The sequence below is a fragment of the Sus scrofa genome, chromosome 7 (assembly GCF_054392235.1).
Source record: "Sus scrofa isolate SSC_HxYL_T2T_F1_AM1 chromosome 7, Sscrofa_HxYL_maternal_Yorkshire_Landrace_v2.0, whole genome shotgun sequence".
NCBI classification, from domain to species: domain Eukaryota; kingdom Metazoa; phylum Chordata; class Mammalia; order Artiodactyla; family Suidae; genus Sus; species Sus scrofa.
Genome location: NC_139389.1, coordinates 133,211,659 through 133,229,628, shown reverse-complemented (window position 1 = coordinate 133,229,628; position 17,970 = coordinate 133,211,659). Strand labels below are relative to the sequence as shown.

General features: G+C 54.4%; 3 long non-coding RNA genes across 4 annotated transcripts; all 3 read right to left on the bottom strand.

The window, feature by feature from the left end:
- Window positions 1–869: 869 nt before the first annotated feature.
- LOC110258365 (uncharacterized) lies at window positions 870–7,905 on the bottom strand. The gene is made up of 3 exons (XR_002341127.2): window positions 7,768–7,905; window positions 5,080–5,153; window positions 870–4,906 (listed from the first exon to the last, which is right to left on the bottom strand). It is a non-coding gene; the product is annotated as an uncharacterized LOC110258365 (long non-coding RNA).
- Window positions 7,906–11,939: 4,034 nt separating this feature from the next.
- Window positions 11,940–13,845, bottom strand: LOC110258356 (uncharacterized). Its single transcript, XR_014811416.1, has 2 exons — window positions 13,700–13,845; window positions 11,940–13,544 (listed from the first exon to the last, which is right to left on the bottom strand). It is a non-coding gene; the product is annotated as an uncharacterized LOC110258356 (long non-coding RNA).
- A 315-nt stretch (window positions 13,846–14,160) lies between these two features.
- On the bottom strand, window positions 14,161–17,235 carry LOC146402088 (uncharacterized). 2 transcript variants are annotated; one of them, XR_014811423.1, is made up of 4 exons: window positions 17,111–17,235; window positions 16,091–16,185; window positions 15,129–15,228; window positions 14,161–14,295 (listed from the first exon to the last, which is right to left on the bottom strand). It is a non-coding gene; the product is annotated as an uncharacterized LOC146402088 (long non-coding RNA). The 2 variants fall into 2 exon arrangements; XR_014811422.1 differs by lacking the exon at window positions 17,111–17,235 and having other exon boundaries at window positions 16,091–16,219.
- Between the last annotated feature and the right edge of the window lie 735 nt (window positions 17,236–17,970).

Here is a 17,970-nt window from a genome sequence, read left to right as displayed (position 1 = left end):
GTCAACATTCTTTCATGACAAAAACTCTCAACAAATTAGGTACAGAAGGAATGTCTCTCAACATAATGAAGACCATCCATGACAAGGCTACAGCTAACCTCATACTCAATGGTGAAAGTTAAAAGTTTTTTCTCCAAGATCAGAAGCAAGAAAACAATGGCCACTCTCACTGCTTCTATTCAATGTACTGGAAATCTTAACCAGAGCAATTAGACAAGAAAAGTAAATTAAAGTGACCCAAATCAGAAAGGAAGAAGTAAAATTATCTCTGTTTGCAGAAAGCATGATCTTATACATAGAACACCCTAAAAACTCCACCAAAAGGTGTTAGAACTAAAGTTGCAGGATACAAAATTAATACAAGATTAATAGCAGATACAAGAAATCTACTGCATTTCTATACACTAACAACAAAAGATCAAAAAGAGAAAGAAGTACCACTTTCATCATCACCTCAAAAATAATAAAATATCTAGGAATAAACATACCTGTGGAAGCAAAAGACCTGTACTCTGAGAACTCAAAAACACTGATGAAAGAAATCAAAGATGATACAAAAACATCTTGGAATAGAAGAATCAATATTGTCAAAATGACAAGGCAATCTGCAGATTCAACACAATCCCCATTTTATTGGCATGTAGTTGTTCACAGTAGTCTCTTATGATCCTTTGTATTTCTGTGTTGTTATTTATAACTTCTTTTTCATTTCTGATTTTATTGATTCATGCCCTCTTCCCCCTTTTCCCGGATGAGTCTGGTTAAAGGTTTACCAATTTTGTTTATCTTTTCCAAGAACTAGCTTTTAGTTTCATTGATTTTTTTTCTATTTTTTTTCAGTCTCTAATTCATTTATTTCTGTTCAGATCTTTATGATTTCTTTTTTTCTACTGATTTTGGGTTTTGTTTGTTCTTCTTTCTCAAGTCCCTTTAAGTGTAAAGTTAGGTTGTTTAATTGAGATTTTTCTTATTTCCTGTGGTGAGCTTATATTGTTATAAACTCCCCTCTTAGAATTGCTTTTGCTGTGTGCCAGTTTTTGATCATGTCTTTGCTTTCATTTATCTCTAAGTGTTTTTTTTATTTCCTCTTTTATTTCTTCAATGATCCATTGGTTACTTAGTAGCAGATTGTTTAGCCTCTGTGTGTGTGTGTGTGTGTGTGTGTGTGTGTGTGTTTGCAGTTTTTTCTTATAGTTGATTTCTAGTCTCATAGTGTTGTGCTTAGAAAAGATGCTTGATGTGATTTTAATTTTCTTAAATTTACCAAGGCTTATTTAGTGGCCTAGCATGTGATCTGTCCTGGAGAATGTTCCATGCGAAAAAAAGGTGCATTCTGCTACTTTTGGATATATAAGAATATACAATGGAGAAGAGACAGTCTCTTCAATAAGTGTTGCTGGGAAGACTGGACAGTTACATGTAAAAGAATGAAATCAGAAATTCTCTAACACTATATACAAAAATAAACTCAAAGTGGATTAAAGACCTAAATGTAAGACTTAATACTATAAAATGCCTAGAGGAAAACATAGGCAGAACACTTTTTGACATAAATTACAGCAATATTTTTCCGGATCTGTCTCCTAAAGTAAAGGAAATAAAAGCAAAAATAAACAAACGGGACCTAGTTAAACTTAGAAGCTTTTGTACAGCAAAGGAAATTATTAACAAAATGAAAAGACAGCCTACTAAATGGGAGAAAATATTTGCAAATGATACAGCCAATAAAAGATTAATATTCAACATATATAAACAGCTCATACAACCCAACATAAAAACCCAAACAACCCAATTAAAACATAGGCAGAAGACCTGAACAGATTTTTTTTCATAAGAGAAATGCAGCTGGCCAACAGACATGTGAAAATATACACAACATTGCTAATCAAAATTGCTAATCAACATTGCTAATAAAAATTTCGATTTCAACTCACATCTGTCAGGATGGCTAGCCTTTAAAATAACACAGACAACAAATGTTGGAAAGGATGTGGAGAAAAGGGGACCCTCCCACACTATGGTGGGAATGCAAATTGCTGCAGCCACTGGAGAAAACAGGATGGCGATTTCTCAAAAAACTGAAAAGAAAACCACCATATAACCCAGCAATTCCACTTCGGGGTCTACATCCGAAAAAAGAAACACTGCACACTACTAATTCCAAAAGATGCATGCACCTCAATGTTCACAGCAGCCTTATTGACAAGCGCCAAGGTATGAGAGCAACCTAAGTGTCCATCAACAGGTGGAGGGATAAAGACGAGGTGGTATATGGACACAACGGAATATTAGTCAGCCATAAAAAAGAACAGAAATGTCCCATCTGTAGCAACATGGATGGACTTCAAGGGCATGATGCTAAGTGAAGTAAGTCAGAGAGAGAAAGACAAAGGCTGTATGATGTCGCTTATATGTGGAATCTTAAAAAAATACCACAAACTAGTGAGCATAGCAAAAAAAGAAGCAGACTCACAGAGAAGAAACTAGTGCTTTCCAGTGAGGAGGGGGAGGGTGGAAGTTACAAACCATCGAGTAGACTTCAAGGAATGCTGTACCATGCGGGGACTACAGCTGATATTTTGTAATAACTGTAAATGGAGTGTGACTTTTACAAATTGTATTAAAAATTTTTTTTTAAATAAAGGCAAAAAACCCCAAAACAACACAGATACATTGACCACCGGGAAACAATAGAGAGCCCAGAAATGAACCCATTCACATACATTCAACTAACATGTGACAAGGACACCAAAATCACACAACGGGGAAAGGTAGACCCTTTAATAAATGGTATTGGGAAAACACGATATCCACAGGCAAAAGAATGAAACTGGATTCTTACCTTATACCATTCACGAAAATGAATTCAAAATGGACCAAAGACTTAAATGTAAGACCGGAAACTAAACGTCCCAGCGGAAAGCCCAGGGGAAAAGCCCCTTGACATTGGTCTTGACAGTGACTTCTTAGATATGTGACACCAGAAGCACAGGCAATAAAAGCAAATAAACCAGAGACTACAGAAGGTGAAAGAATCTCTGCACAGCCAAAGAAACCGTCAACAAAATGCAAAGGCCACCTACCAAATGGGGGACACCATTTGCAAACCATATATCTGATCAGAGGCCAATAACTGGAACTTATAAGGAATTCAATAGCCAAGATACAAATAACTTCATCAAAAAACAAGCAGATGACCTGAGCAGATATTTTTCCAAAGGAGACATACAGGTGGCCAACGGGTACCTGAAAATACAGATGTTCAATATCACGAACCACCAGGGAAAAGCAAATCAAAACTACCAGGAGATCACATTTCATCTGTTTGAATGGCTATTATCAAAAAGACAAGAAGCAACGAGCATCGGCGAGAAGGGGCAAAATCGGAAACCTGTGTGCATTGCTGGTGGGAACGCAAATGAGTGCAGCTGCTACAGTAAACAGTAGGGATGTTTCTCAAAAACTAAAATTAGAACTACCACGTGATCCAGCAAATCCACTAGTGGGTATTTATCTGAAGAAATGAAAACACTAGCCCAAAAGGTACCCGCATCCCATGTGCATTGCAGCATCATTCCCAATAGCCAAGATGTGGAAACAACTTAGGTGCCCATTGACAGGGGGATGGGTAAAGGAACGGTGGCTTAGATGTATGATGGAGTATTATTCAGCCATAAAGAAAAAGGAAATCCCGTATAATGTAATATGTTCAATGGAATATTATCCGGCCATAAAGAAGCAAATACTGTACAATGTAATGGGTACAGTGGAATATTATTCAGCCATAAAAAAGAAAGAAATCCTGCTATTTGGGACAACGTGGATGAGCCTGGTGGACATTATGTTATGTGAAATAAACTGGACAAACTAAGACAATTACTCTCACATGGTATCACTTAAAATGTGGAGTCTGGAAAAAAAAAGGGGGGAGCCCATGGGAACTGAAAATAGAATTCTAGTTGCCAGGACCTTGGAAGTGAAGATACGTGTTCAACGTACAAAGTTCCAGTTAAAGATGAAAAAGTGTTGGAGACTAATGTCCAGCATGGCGCCCGTGGTTAACTCTAATGTGTTGCAGGCTTGAAAGTTGCTAAGAGAGTAGATCTTAACTCTTCCCATCTCAGAGGTAAAAGGTAAAACACTGTCAGGTGATGGGTGTGTAAATTAACTTAATTATGGCCAGTATTTCATAACATACAGGTATCCCAAATCATCACACTGTACACTTTTTGATTTTTCTTTTTATGGCTGCACCTGCAGGGTATGGAAGGTCCTAGCTAGGGGTCGAATTATAACTGCAGCTGCCATACTACACTACGGCCACAGCCACACAGGATCTGAGCTGCATCTGCAGCCTATGCTGTGGCTTGCAGCAATGCTGGATCTTCAATCCACTGAGCAAGGCAAAGGATTGAACCTGAATCCTCAGGGAGACGATGTTAGGTTCTTAACCCACTAAGCCGCCACAGGAACTCCCCCATAGTACACTTTAAAGGCACATGATTTTGTCAATGATATCTCAGTAGAGCTGAGGGGTGGGGGAGAGAAGGAAATTCTAACCAACAAACAAATGCTTGGCATCATGCTCTGTAGGCAGGTGTGTTCTACCAGTTACCACCTCGTGGTGAAGCTTGGCCTGGATCCTTACTAGTGAAGAAGAGAATGGCTCAACCCTCCCGCTGGCCATCAACGTTCTCAGAGACACCCAGCTCAGGCGAGGCTCCTCGGAGACGATGATGGGACGCGGCAAAGCACGGCCATTTCATCACTCCGTCTCAGCACAGACAGAAACAAGGGCGCCGTGTCAGCCAAGGCATCCAGTCACCGAACACCAAACTGCCCCTCTCTTGGCTGAGATAAGGGACAGCTGCTTCTTTTCCAAAGGCAGTTGCATCTTCATTCTAGACTGCACGACAGGACAGGTCGATGGTGAGCCCAATCATAGACACGCCTGCTTTCTGACAGGCTCCAAACCATCTAGAGCACCTCCCTGCTTCCCTGGTCCCTCCCCCCAAACCTCCCAACCAAGCTCTCATCAGACTGTCAGCAGTTCTTTCCAGCACTCTCTCATCCACTCACCCCCAGGCTCCCCCCATGTGTCTTCTTCCTCAATGCTCAACTGCAGGCATGAAGCTCCAGCCCTCTGGGCGCATCTGTAAAGTGGAGGAGCAGGAGTTCCCACTGTGGCTCAGTAGGTTAAGAACCTGACTGGTATCCATGAGGATGTGGGTTCGATCCCTGGCCTTGCTCAGTGGGTTAAGGATCCGGAGTTGCCGTGAGCTGCGGTGTGGGTTGCAGATGGGGCTTGGATCCCGAGTTGCTGTGGCTGTGGTGCAGGCCAGCAGCTGCAGCTTTGATTCGACCCCTAGCCTGGGAACTTCCATATGCTGTGGGTGCAGCCCTAAAAAGACACAAATAAAAATAAAAGAATGGGGAGTTCCCGTCGTGGCGCAGTGGTTAACGAATCCAACTAGAAACCATGAGGTGGCGGGTTCGATCCCTGCCCTTGCTCAGTGGGTTAACGATCTGGTGTTGCCGTGAGCTGTGGTGTAGGTTGCAGATGCGGCTCAGATCCAGCGTTGCTCTGGCCCTGGTGTAGGCCAGCGGCTTCAGCTCCGATTAGACCCCTAGCCTGGGAACTTCCATATGCCGCGGGAGTGGCCCAAGAAATGGCAAAAAGACTAAATAAATACATAAATAAATAAAATAAATACATCTCAAAAAAAATAAAATAAAAGAATGGACGAGCAATGGTGAGCTCAGTGAGGGCTGTGGCACACCAGACCCTCTATCGCCGACAGGGGACACTTTTGCGAACAGGCTAGCCAGCTGGGCTCCCACCTGCTCTCAGAAACCGAGGAGAGGGGTTGGGGGTGGCGGCGGGGTTTGCGCTCTGCTCACCAGAGAGCCCAAGGCACAGACACTTGGCGCACATTATATCCTGCCTTTCAGAAGCAGCTTCCCCAGGGACCCCCAGAGCTGGTGGTGCTGTTAGGGGAGGAGGGAGTCCCCCAGAGATATCCTGGACCTCAGGGCAAGTGAGCCTTGGTGGCTCTTGGGGACAGCTGTGCATCCCAGGAGTGGCTCTTGGGGACAGCTGTGCCAAGCTGCCACTGGCACTGCACAGTTCAGACCCTGGACTGGGAGGCCTGAATTTTGCAACCACTCTTGTCCCTTCATTGATCCAGACTCACAGCTCGCAGTGTCCTTCCACAGGCTTCCAGAGGGGCTGGGGGCTGTGGGGCCAGAGAAGGGGTGCAGTCCTGTGGGGTTACCTGGGTGATGAGGGGGTGGGTAGCAGGTGATAGGCAGTGGAGGCCCCCAGGTGAGAGTCTCACTGGGGCTGCTGGTGGGGGGGAATGTATCTGGGAAGCACCTCCCCCCTCACGTGTGCCCTGACCGTGTGTTCTAGAAGTGTGAGAGGAAGCCAGCAGTCAGAGCCGGGGTCCCAAATGGGCCCTGTGGTCTTGTGGTCTTGGGGGGCTGACAGGGCGTTGAATGTATGCCTACTCAGTAGAAATTTCCACTGTTTGCATTTTTCATTTTTCCAGCTAGACACTGAAGGCTCAGAGAGGCCTGGGCCCACCCAGGGTCACACAGCAGATTCTTGGGGAGCAAGGGGCAGCCCAGGTCTCCCGCCTCCACCCAGGGGCTTTCTACAGGTGTGAGCGCTCCAGACCCCCGACCCCGTGCCAGCCCCTCACCCCGCTGGGTGTCCCCCAGGCCTAGAGTTGACCCCCGCCACTTACACCCCCCCACCCCCCCGCCCAGCCCAGTGGAGACTGTGTGACGTCGTCCGCCCTTGGCCACAACCAGAGGGGCCCGGGCTGGGTTTTATCTTTCCCACAGTAGAGCAGGGGTCTGCCAGCTGCAGCCCCGCTCGCTCCCAGGGCAGCCCCCAGCCCTCCTCCTCCCCGCCGGGCCGAGGGGGGAGAGGGAGGGGGCCCCGGGAGGGAGGCTGAGGCTCAGATGGCTCGCCCCTTCCCCAGGCGGTTCTGGTCCGCCGGCTGCCCACGTTCCCACAAGTCCCCAAGCCTGGGGGGGAGAAGCCCCTCACTGTGAGGGACAATGGCACGCAGTCCCCCAGCGGCTGACCCCCTTCCCTGCGGCGACAAGGTCAAGATCTCTCGCAAGCCCCTCACTGCCTACCGCCCTTTTCCTTCCCGGCCCCCCCTCCTCGCCCGCCCGCCCGCCCGCCCGCCCGCATCCGGCCCCTTTGTCCCCCGGGCCCGGCAAGGTCTGCTCTGCGTCTGTCTCTCCACCCTCCCCCGCCTTCCACAGGCCACGGCTCGCCCCCCATCCTGTGCCAGACAAGGGCGGCCCGGCGCCCCCCTCCCAGCTTCCGGCCCCGCCGCCCCCGCCCCCGCCCCCGCCCCCGCCCCGCCGGCCAGGACGCGGGAGTCGGCGGCGGTGCGTCAGCCGGTGACTCAGACCTAGCGCGCTTCATTTATTCAATAGCTCTGGGCCTGAAAAACACCGGCGAAATTGCATCCCATTTTCCCCAAGCCCATTAGCAACCAGCAACCTCATTCTCCGCAATTCCGCTGAACCACCCTGGACGGGGGCGGGGGGCGGGGGGGGGGTCTTTGTTCAGCTGCCGCCCCCACCGCCCCGAGAAAAGCACCAACTTCTCTTTGTGAAGCCCCGCGTGCAATGGTCTCCGGTAGTCAGGGGTCAGAGGGCGCGGAACCCTGCAGCCGCAAACCCCTCCCTCTGCCCACTGAGCCTTGTTCTGGCCCTTTCTTGGCCCCTCATGGCTTTACCTACCTCTCTGCGCACTCTTGGCACCCCTTCAAGATCCATGGGTCCCCTAGTTGGATTTCTCCCTACCCCCCACCCTGCCCCCAGCCTGGCAGGACTCAGCACTGGCTGTCCCTGTCCTGATACCAGGATGTTAGTTGGAACGGAACAGCTGGCACCTTCCTTTCCCGAGGGTTTGCCATCAGGGGCTGTGCCAGCCTCCCCAGCACTAACGTTCATCGCCCCTGCCTTCCCAGGGGAACCCCAGCTCCAAGCAGTGCCCCCCGCACCTGCTGGTGCAGGACCTCAGGCAGATGCTTCCCTGGGCCTGAGCTGATTTTTTTCCAGCCAGAAACAGGAAAGTTGGTATTAAAAGCTGTCAGACAGGAGGCAGGGGCCTTCCTGCGGCTAAAGGATAGCGAGGCACTTTGTAATCGGGGTCCCCCTGGCCCTGGACAGCGTCCAGGATGCTGGGTTCATCCCCTCGTGCTGAGGGGATGACCCAAGGGTCTTTCTCCCCGACTTGAGTGTGGGCACCCAGTCCCATTAACTGCCCCAGGCCTCTTGGGGTCTCACTCTTTTGTCTCCTGGCCTTGCCCTTGGCTGGGGAGGGATCGGGCACCACTGGGTCTCTGTCCAGAGCTCGGAAACCGCTGGTTAAGTGGAAGTTACATGCATGAAATATTAACGCCCACTGATGGTTATCGCCTTGTTACAGGTTACAAAGTGCCAGGGAGCTCGGAAAGGCCAGGGAGCCCCGGGTCCCCAGGCCGTCGCTGAGACTTCTTTTGCTGCAAACACAGGCACTCAGAGTCCCCAGCAGAGAGATGGAGGGGGCTGCCCAGCTTCAGGCCAGGAGCTCTCCGGGGGACCCACTGTGCTGTGCACACCTGAGGCAGGGAAACTGGAAACCCACGGGTGTTGGGGTTTGAGGGGACTGATGGAGTGACCCGCCGTGGGGGAGGGGCCTGCGCCCTCTCTTTATCCCAAGCCCAGGCAAGGGGCAGCCTTAGTAAAGGCCAGGCCCCCTCTCCCCCACCCCCCTCGTGTGTACCAAGCAGCCACCAGCCCTCTTCCTCCTGGGCCGGCCTCAGGAAGACATTGGCTCTGTGAGCAAGATGCCAAGTGGAAGATGACAGCAGACCAGACGGGATGAACAGCAGCCCTGCTGACCCGGCCAGGATTCTGCAGGAGGGGCTGGCCTCGGGCCCGGCTTCCTGGGGACCCAGAGAGCCTCTGTGTCCCTGACCACCCGCCTGTGGCTCTGCTCGCATCTTCCTCCTTCTGTGAGGGAGAGGCTGGTGCAGGGGAGATCTGTTCCATGCACCCCGTATCCCCTGTGTCTGCACAGGTGTGGGGTGGGGGTGGGAGAGGCAGAGACGGCTGGCAGAGAGACTTCTGGGTGGTGGAGCTCTGGCTATCCGCACGGCACTCTGTGTGCCAGGCTTGGGCTCAGCTCTCTCTCCAAAGTGCCCAGGTGGCGCAGTCAGGAAACCGAAGCGCCGAGGGTTCGCGTGACTTCCCCACGGCAGGTCCATGGCAGGGCTGGGCTGGGTGTTCTAGTGTGTGGTGCTGGCAGGGTCCCCATCCCTGTCTTCAGGGTTGAAGGGTTAGAGCCCCAGTGCAGAGTGAAGCACCTTTGATGCTTTGGTCACTTGCCCTTCCCACCCCCGGTCCCCCAGCCCTGTCCTGAGGGTTGGAATGTAGTTATATTCTGGAAATATTCCTTCTGCGAGGAAGCTTGGTCGTATTCTCGGGAGCGCTGACCTCAGACCCGGTCCTTCAGTTGTGTGGCCCGACAAAGGAGGGGAGAACTCAGAGCAGAGACCGTGCCCCCCGTGCCCCGGGGAGCAAACGAGCATGGCCATTAGGGGAACTGGGTATGAGTGGAAGTGACTGCCCCCCATCAGAAAGAGGGCTCGTCACCAGGAGGTCCGTGTGGGGTTAGCTTCATTAGTGACCAGAAGAGGGTGAGCGTCCTGTGGCTCGGCCACATCAGACCATGACCCAGGGACAGTTGCACAGGGGTGTCCGTTGCTCTCGTCTCAGAAAGAGCCCGTGAGAAGCCATACTTCAGAGGCCAGGTCCACTCTGACCCCAGACCTTTCTTCTAGCCCAGCTCTGGATCCAGTCCTCACCTGCCCCCCATGCCCACCACGCCTCACCTCTGCTTCCCGATTCCCTGCCCCGCTTTTGCACCCTGCCCAGGGTCCCTGACCTTGGCAGGCACCCAGAAAGCCCCCTCTTCCCCAAGGGCACATCTGTGAGTGTGGCTTTGAACACAGCACTCTGTTCCTGCCTGGCACACAGCAGGTGCACAGTTGTCGTATCACTGTCAGGAGAGTGAGCCAGCGCCAGGGGATCGCCCCGAGGAAGGCAGGCCAGGCTGGGGCCACGGTAGGAGATGTGCCATCTGAGATTGTTCAGGAAGCCAGCTGCTTGGCACCTCTGTGTGGGGGTCTGGACACAGTGTGGAAGTGAGAGTGAGGGGTGGGCTTGCGGGTGAGCCAAGACGGCTTGTGGGACTGAGAAGGTGGCTGACCTTGGGACCACCCTGTCCACACCTCTACAGCCCCCAAGAGGTGACCTGAGCAGGCCAGGGACACCCCCACCCCCAAACACACACACACACAGAACTGCTCCCACGTGCGGCTTTCTCCCAGGACTGGGAGCTCTAAGAAGACACCCCCCGCTCCCTCAGAATTCCCGTGAGCCACTGTGGGCCTCTGCCTCAGGCCTAGGTGTGGCTCTGAGGGTGACCCCCGTGGTCCTGTTTGGGGGTGCCTTCAGGAGCTGGGGGCCAGGTGGAGAGGGCACAGGCCCTGGGCATTGCGGCCACTGGCGAGGGGTGGTCTGGACCATCCGTTGTGGCTGGTCTCTGGGCCAGGGTGAGTCTGGCTGCAGGTGCGATGTTACTTTAGGATCCCCGGGGACCTTAACCAGCCATGGGTCAGCGGCAGGGAGCTCCCACTTTAATGAGAGCCTGAGAACCTGACCCAGTCAGCGCTTCCCACTCGAAACCCATTTCACGCTCAGCCCATTTGGGCCAACACCCTGTGAGGTGGATGCCCATTTTGTAGATGAGGAAACTGAGGCTCAGGGTCAGTAAGTGACAAAGGCTGGACTTGAACCCAAGTCCTTGTGGGAAGCTCACACCTATCAGGCCCCATTTCGCCAGGTTTTTCACGTGCAAGTTTAGCCCCCTCCAACCCCCCCCCCAGCACCCCCACCAGGTATATCCATCCAGTTTGGGTTGGAAAGGCAACCTTACGCCTCTTCCCCAAACTCAGAGTCACTTTCAAGAGTAGAAGGGAGAGTCTGTCCATCAAGGGGACTCTGGGGAAGAGGTGGCAGTTTCCCCGGGGGAGGGGGCCAGAGCTCTGGGGGTCTGCCTGGGGGCTGCGCTCACCCAAAGGTCTACACCGGGGCTCAGACACCAGCCAGAGCAAGCTCTCTGGGCCTCGGTGTTCTCCTGTCAGAGGAAGGCTGTCCACCTGGAGGGTCCTGGGTGGGGGGGACTGTAGAGGGTGCCCCCCACCCAAAGCCCCTGCCTTTCCTTTGCCGCAGAGCCAGGCCGGAAGCCAGGATGTGCCTACTCCCCCTGCCCGGCGGGCCGAGATGGAGGCAGAGCGCGGGCGAGAGGCTCTGGGGAAAACAGCATGAGTCACCCGCCGGCCAGAGCGTGTCCTTCCCGGCTGAGAACCGGCGGTGGCAGGTTTCATAGGTAATTATGTAATTTATGAGGCTCCCGCTTGGGGCGGCGTCTGAGTCAGCCCGGCTGTGTCGTGACCAGGCGGAGGCTGGCAGAGCGAGGCGTGGGCACCGACTCTGCCCCTGGGCCCTGGCCTTCTCTGCCCCTTGCGGGGGCTGGTGGCTGGGGCTGGGGTGGGGGGGTGCATCTCAGACCGGAGACTGAGACCAAGAGGAAGTGGTGTCCTTTCATGGCCCTGGTTCCCATAGGGGGCTGTGAGCTCACAGGCAGGTGGCAGGGGCGGGTGTGTGTGTGGGGGGGGGGGTCCTGAGCAAGCCCCCACCCGGGCTAAAGGAAGAGGCTCCCTGCACAGTGCTTTGTGGGCAAAGGTCAGGGGCTCGACGTGACCAGCCCTCCCAGAGGCAGGAGGCAGGAGGCAGGCAGCCTTGGTTTTTAAACCCCCCTCTTAGTGAAGAGCCTCTCTGAACATATAGATACACGAACGGACTTAAATTTTTATAATGTCTTTATTACTCAAAGAGCCTGACAACATTCAACATGTTTGAAAAGGAACAGCAGGAATTCCTAGGTGCTTCTGAGCAGCGTTTTCACCTCCCAGCGCCGCTGTCTGGCGGGAGAAGCAAGGGCATTGGCTTTGGGTTCATCTCCAAGGGTCCACACAGTCCCTCACCACAGGCCACTCGAAGGCTGGTCGCTCCGGCTGTGGGATTCGCCCCCTGGTACTCCGTATGCGTCCTTCAAACCGTGGAGCGGAGGGGTGCAGAGGCCTACCCCGGCTTCCTGGGTGAGGCAGGGCAGGGTGCCCTTAGCATTGTCCGACAGCAGGGACCACTGTGCCGTCCGGAAAAACAGGAGATGCGATCCGGACAGGGCAGTCTGGCCCCTGAGAGCGGGGGCAAGGCACAAGGGAGTCAGGAGGGAAGCCCCAGAGACCCCTCCCCAAGCCCTGACTGTGGACCGTGACCGTGCCCACGACACTTGACTCCCTGGGCCCAGCTGGCACAAGGGTCTGCCCCTTCCTGCTCCCTCCTGCCCCCCACCGCCCTGAACAGAAAGGGGACAGAGACGTGAGCCCTTGGGGGTGTCGGGCTCGCTCCCTCTCTTTTCCTCCCATCATTTCCCCTCCCCACCAGGCCCCCTCCCTATGCAAGCCCCCCCCTCCTATTTTTCCTGGCTGAAACCTGCCACAGACACCACCACACCCGGAAAGAGATAAATAAATAAAAGAAAAACAATGTCAACTGTGAAAGGCAGTCCAAAGCTGAATGTTTTCCGGCCTGAGTTAATTACACTTGAAATTGGCATGTTTACTGATGGGGGATTTCAAGTTAGCAGAGGCACCCCCTCCCCAACTGTTTGTACAGTAAAACTCAGCAGGCTGGCGGCTCCCCCAGGCCTTGGCGGGCCCTGCTGCTCCCCTGCCAACCAGAGAGCGTAACAGAAACATCTATTTTTGAGTGTTAGAGAAAACGAAGATAGCCCAGATGGTGGGAAGCGGCATCCTGGACGGGTTCCCGCACCCCGGACCCCACACCTTCTCAGCAGGGTCCTGCCCCTGGGAAGACCCAGAACCCTGGGGTTCGGGCCCTGGCATCAAGGGCACAGCCTGGTTAAGCCTCCCGCACGCTCGCGGCCGCGCTGCCCATGAGCGCTTTCTTTCCTTCTCGGCTGGCCAGCCTCTCCTTCGAGCAAGGCCGCATGGGGTGGGGAGGGAGCTGCGGGCTGGAGTCAGGAGACCCTGTTTCATTCAGTCACTCAACACGGTTTGAAGCCCAGAGGAGCTATGCTAGGTAAGGTGGCCCCAACTCTCATAACCAGGCGTGGGCTCCCTGGACCCTGGGAGCCCAGCAAACCCCAGCCCTGCTCCAGGCCCAAACAGGAGGCAACGAGGGGCCCTTCTGATGGGCAATGACCTAGTGAATGTCTCTGGGATGGGGCCAGGCTCGCCGGCGCATGGCTCACACTTCTCTAGGCAGAAGTGTGTTCCTTGTGGCCGCCTCTGGCCCAGCCCTTGGCTCCTGGCTGGGGTCAACCCAAGGCTCTATGGGATGTCCATGCACTGGCCACCTGCCGAGTGCCAGGCCCAGCGTGCCTGTGGATGAGAAGGCCATCAACATCGCAGGGTGCCTTCCACAAGCTAGATTCCCTACCAGGCACAGGGCCCCCCAGCGACCACACCAGAAACAGCCTCTGCCCCCGCCTCCTGCCCCCCGCCCCATGGAGCTTGCAGATGGGCCAAGGAGGTACCTGCTAATCAAAGCATCAGAGAACGGAGAGTGGACTGCAAGCTGAGGTTCTGTGTGGAGGGTGGATCAGGGAGGGCTTCCTGTAGGAATGGGCACTGGAGCAGAGCCCTGGAGGAGGAGGGGCAGGCATTACAGGTACAGGTGCATCTGGAACGAATGGCAGGAGGGACTCAGAGGTATGAACACAGCAACTACGGCACCAAGGGCACGAGGGGAAGCTCTGAGACGAGTGCCTGCCCTTCCTCGGGTCCTTCCCCACCCCCAGCCCGGCACTCAGTCCGCCAGGCAGGCGGCGAGGCTGCACACGCGTGGGCCGCCCTCCACCGCCGCTGGGATGATGCGAAAATGAAGAACGCCGCTCCATCAAGCCCTTGCTTCCTGGCCCTCCAGCCCGTCCCCGCCGTGACGAATGGCCTGCAGCCTCCACGGGGTCTTTTCAGGGGCCTCGGCTGCGGAGCCTTGGTGGCATTTGGTGGAGATTTATGTCCAGCTTCCCTGGATTCTTCTTAGTTTCTCTGCTGCTTTATCCCCTCAAAGAGCACATGTTTATTTATTCATTCTGCGAACGTCCTTCCAGCGCCTCTTGTGTGTGTCCGCCTGGCAGTAAAGACCTGATTCAATACCCTCCCGTGTCGAATGCCTACTCTGCGCTGGGGTCTGAGACCAGCTTTGATCCAGGCATTAGCTGAGCACCTACTATGAACTGGCACTGCAGCATGAGGCCCTGGCTTCTGGAAGCTCTGTGGCAGGGTAGCAGCATCAGGCCCCACCCCCTGCCCCCTGAGAAAAGAGGTTTTGAGTCGCCCTCGGCGCTCCCACGGCCCTGGGTTGCTGGGTCACTCTGTTGTTACCATGAAGGAAACTGCTCACTTGCCACAGCTGGGTCTTGATCCCAAAGCTTCAGATACCCCTTAGGAAAAAAGCCAGGACAAAGCACTCTCCCCTCAGCCCTCAGACTTCTCGCCTGTGTGACGGTGTGCGCAGAGGGTTGGGACAGGAGAGGAATAAACTCAGCCCTGCCATTTGGGGGGGTCTTTACATCCTTGAGGGCCCATGAGGCCCCAGGACTGCACAAGCCATTGTCTCTGTGCTCGGTGGTACACGGAAGGGTGGGGGGAGCAGAGAGGAGGGGGACCCTGGGGCTGGGTGGGAGGCGGCTGGCTCTTCTGACAGAGCAAGCAGGCCACTCTCCAGGCCAGGGGCCGTGGGCACTGTCCCCGACTGAAGACACTCTATTCCGGGAGTCATGGCACCTAATTGGAGGTGCCAGGTGGATGCAGGGAAAAACCAGGAAAAGGACGGCAAGCTGAGTGTTGGGAAAAGCGAGCCAACCCCATCGTGCAAAGAGCATTTGGGGAGCCAGGGCTCTTGCCCCCACAGGCACCGGAAAACAAGGGGCACCCCTGAGTTTGAACCTGTGGCTGGTTTACCTAAGCGGCCCCTGGGCGATGGCCCCCAGTCACTGACCCTCTGGCTCAAGCGTCCACAGTGACTTTCCTCCGGGCTGCTGCAGGGACAGACATTTTCATTCTGTTGGTCAGATGAAAAAGGCCCTTTGTTTATTTTCTCTTCTCTTCAAACAATAGATAAACCAGTAATTTGGCTTTTAATGAAATTCTGCACCAAGCAGCACAGGGTCACCATCTTTGGGTCGAAAATGAGTTTGGAACATGCACGCTGCCCGGTGCCTGGCACCCTGGGCTGACATTTTGTCTCATGCATAATTCTCAAGTGGCAGCAATGTACCCAGTGCTTCTCCCGTGTGGCAGCCTGGGAGACGGGGGTTGGGGCGCCTGTGCTCCTTAATGATGTGCTGTGGTGTGGGGATGGTTACATTGGAGCTATTAAATAAGGCTAATGTTGCCTCCCCCCCGCCCCCCACACACATTTAATGTATTCCAAAGATGTGTGGATGCATTAACAGCAATTTTCATCTCCAAATGTCCCCATTTACTGAGTTCCATGCATAAAATATTAGCCCTGACACCACGTTCCAGCCTGTTGCAGGTGGAGTTCCCCAGAGCACCTGTTTCTGAGAGCTATGGAGTTAGCTAGAAGGTGGGGGAGGGGCTCAACTGGGGTCTGTAGGGTTATACTGGGGCTTGTCACTTCTTTCAGGGCCTTGGGGGACCCCTGGAAAGTGGAGAGAAAAGCCCAGCCTCAGAAGCAAACCTCAGACTCTCAAAAGACATCCTGGAAGGGGCAGAAAAGAAAAGGAAAAATCAAACAGCTTTTAACAAATGTGAAGAAATTCTAAAAACCAATTACCATATTCATGTGCTCATCACCACATCTTCTTGAGTGCCTCCTTTGTGCTTGGCACTTTCCTGGGGATTAACTTGATAAGGTCCCAGCCCTTAGGGAGTCCATTAGTCAATCAACAAACACTCACCATTCTTTTGCTATGAACCTGGCCTGGACTCCTGGGCTAGGGGCACAGCAGGGAACAGGACCGAAAAAAATTCCTGCCCTGAGAAATCTAAGAGTCTATGGGGGGAGAGAGAAAGTAAATATTAATATGGATTTTTGGATAAGCTAGAATGAGACAAAGTGGCTGGGAAGAGGTAGGGGCTAGGCTGGGTGATCAGGGACAGGCTTGCTGAGCAAGAGACATTTCATTGCCTCCATAATCTCAAATCCCAGCTCTAAAAAGGGGACAATTACTGGTGGAGGCAGGGGGAAGCCGTGAGCAAGAGATTCTGCTGCATGTCCCAAGAAAGGAGTAAGGAAGCCCAGCACCCTGGATGGAGGGTGGGCGCTGAGGGCCGGCTGCAGAGAGGAGGCCACCCAGGACTCAGCTCCCAGCAGGAGAATGGATGGATATAAAGTGGGGAGGGGGTGGGGGAGTGGCACATGGTAAAAGCAGCAAGGAATAGGGGGGTTGTGCTTGAGTCACTAGCTTCTGTTTTGGAGCCAAGCATGAGGGCAGGGGAGCCACAGAGGGGCTCTGGGCAGGGTAGAGAGCCAGACTGCACTCTGGAAGGTTCTCCCTGGCAGAAAGAGGAGGGGGACTGGAAGAACACCCAAGTGAGGGCGTGGGCAGCGGTCCAGGCCAGAAAGGATGGTCCCTCCAGCAGGGCTGTGGCTCATGGGCTGGAGAGGAGGGGTGGGGATGGCAACAACAGGAGGTGGATCTTGGCGGCCTGACACGCCACGGGCATGGTCACTAGCGTCTTTCCTGGAGCTGGGGCCACCCCTCCCCAAGGGCCAGGCACGGAGGGGCCCCCGACCCCAGGAGGAGCGCACGGGAGGAGGGCATGCACAGAGCTGAGAGTTTGAAGGCAAGGATGTTTTCTCACAGCCCTTGGGATGATGCGAGCCTGGCTCAGAAAGGGCTTTCTGCAGCCCGGGAGGCAATTAACAAATGCCAAACTTCCCCCGGTCATACTTAGGAGGCCCTCTTGGAATTCACCTTTCTGGGGGCCTGGACCCTTCTCCCATGTTTCCAGCGATCGTGGGGTGGTCTGGGCAGGGCCGGAGAGGTGGGGGTGCCTATGTGAAATGAGAATCAGCAGGTAAAGCCTCGCCCAGCACCTCAGTAGCAGGGCCCTCGGGGACGGAGAGTCCGCTGCATGTTGCTCTCAGCAGCTCTCCAGAACAGAAGCAGCTGGAAAATGAACAGGCCAGGGGCAAAGGTCCTACACCAAGTCCATAGGTCAACCCGCGCAGAGAGCTTCCGTTCCCCGGAGTCGGCGCCCTGAGCAGAAGTCGTCCAAGGCGGGATTCGATACCGGAAAGAGGTTGACTGTATAATATTCATCGTATAGAAAGTGAACACCTCACAGGCAACCTGTTTCAGGTACCACTGAGCAGGGCTGACTGCAGACGGAGGAGGCTTCTTCCTCAGACGGCCCCGCCCCGCGGCCCCGCCCCGCGGCCCCGCCCCGCGGCCCCGCCCCGCGGCCCCGCCCCGCGGCCCCGCCCCGCGGCCCCGCCCCGCGGCCCCGCCCCGCGGCCCCGCCCCGCGGCCCCGCCCCGCGGCCCCGCCCCGCGGCCCCGCCCCGCGGCCCCGCCCCGCGGCCCCGCCGAGTCAGCATGTGCTTGGCTCTCTCGGATGCTGGATGCTGGACGGTGAGTACGACTTTGGCGAGCGAGCAGGAGGCATGCAAGGCGGGATTTGATACTGAAGAGAGGCCGACCGTGTATTGTGCGTCTTGAAAAATGCGGACGGGCCACGGGCAGCCTCTCCTCAAGCACCAGGCGGAGAAGCACGCACAGCAAGCAGCCCTTTCCCGAAGAGGTCCCAAAGCTGACCTCTCCTAGAGGTCAATC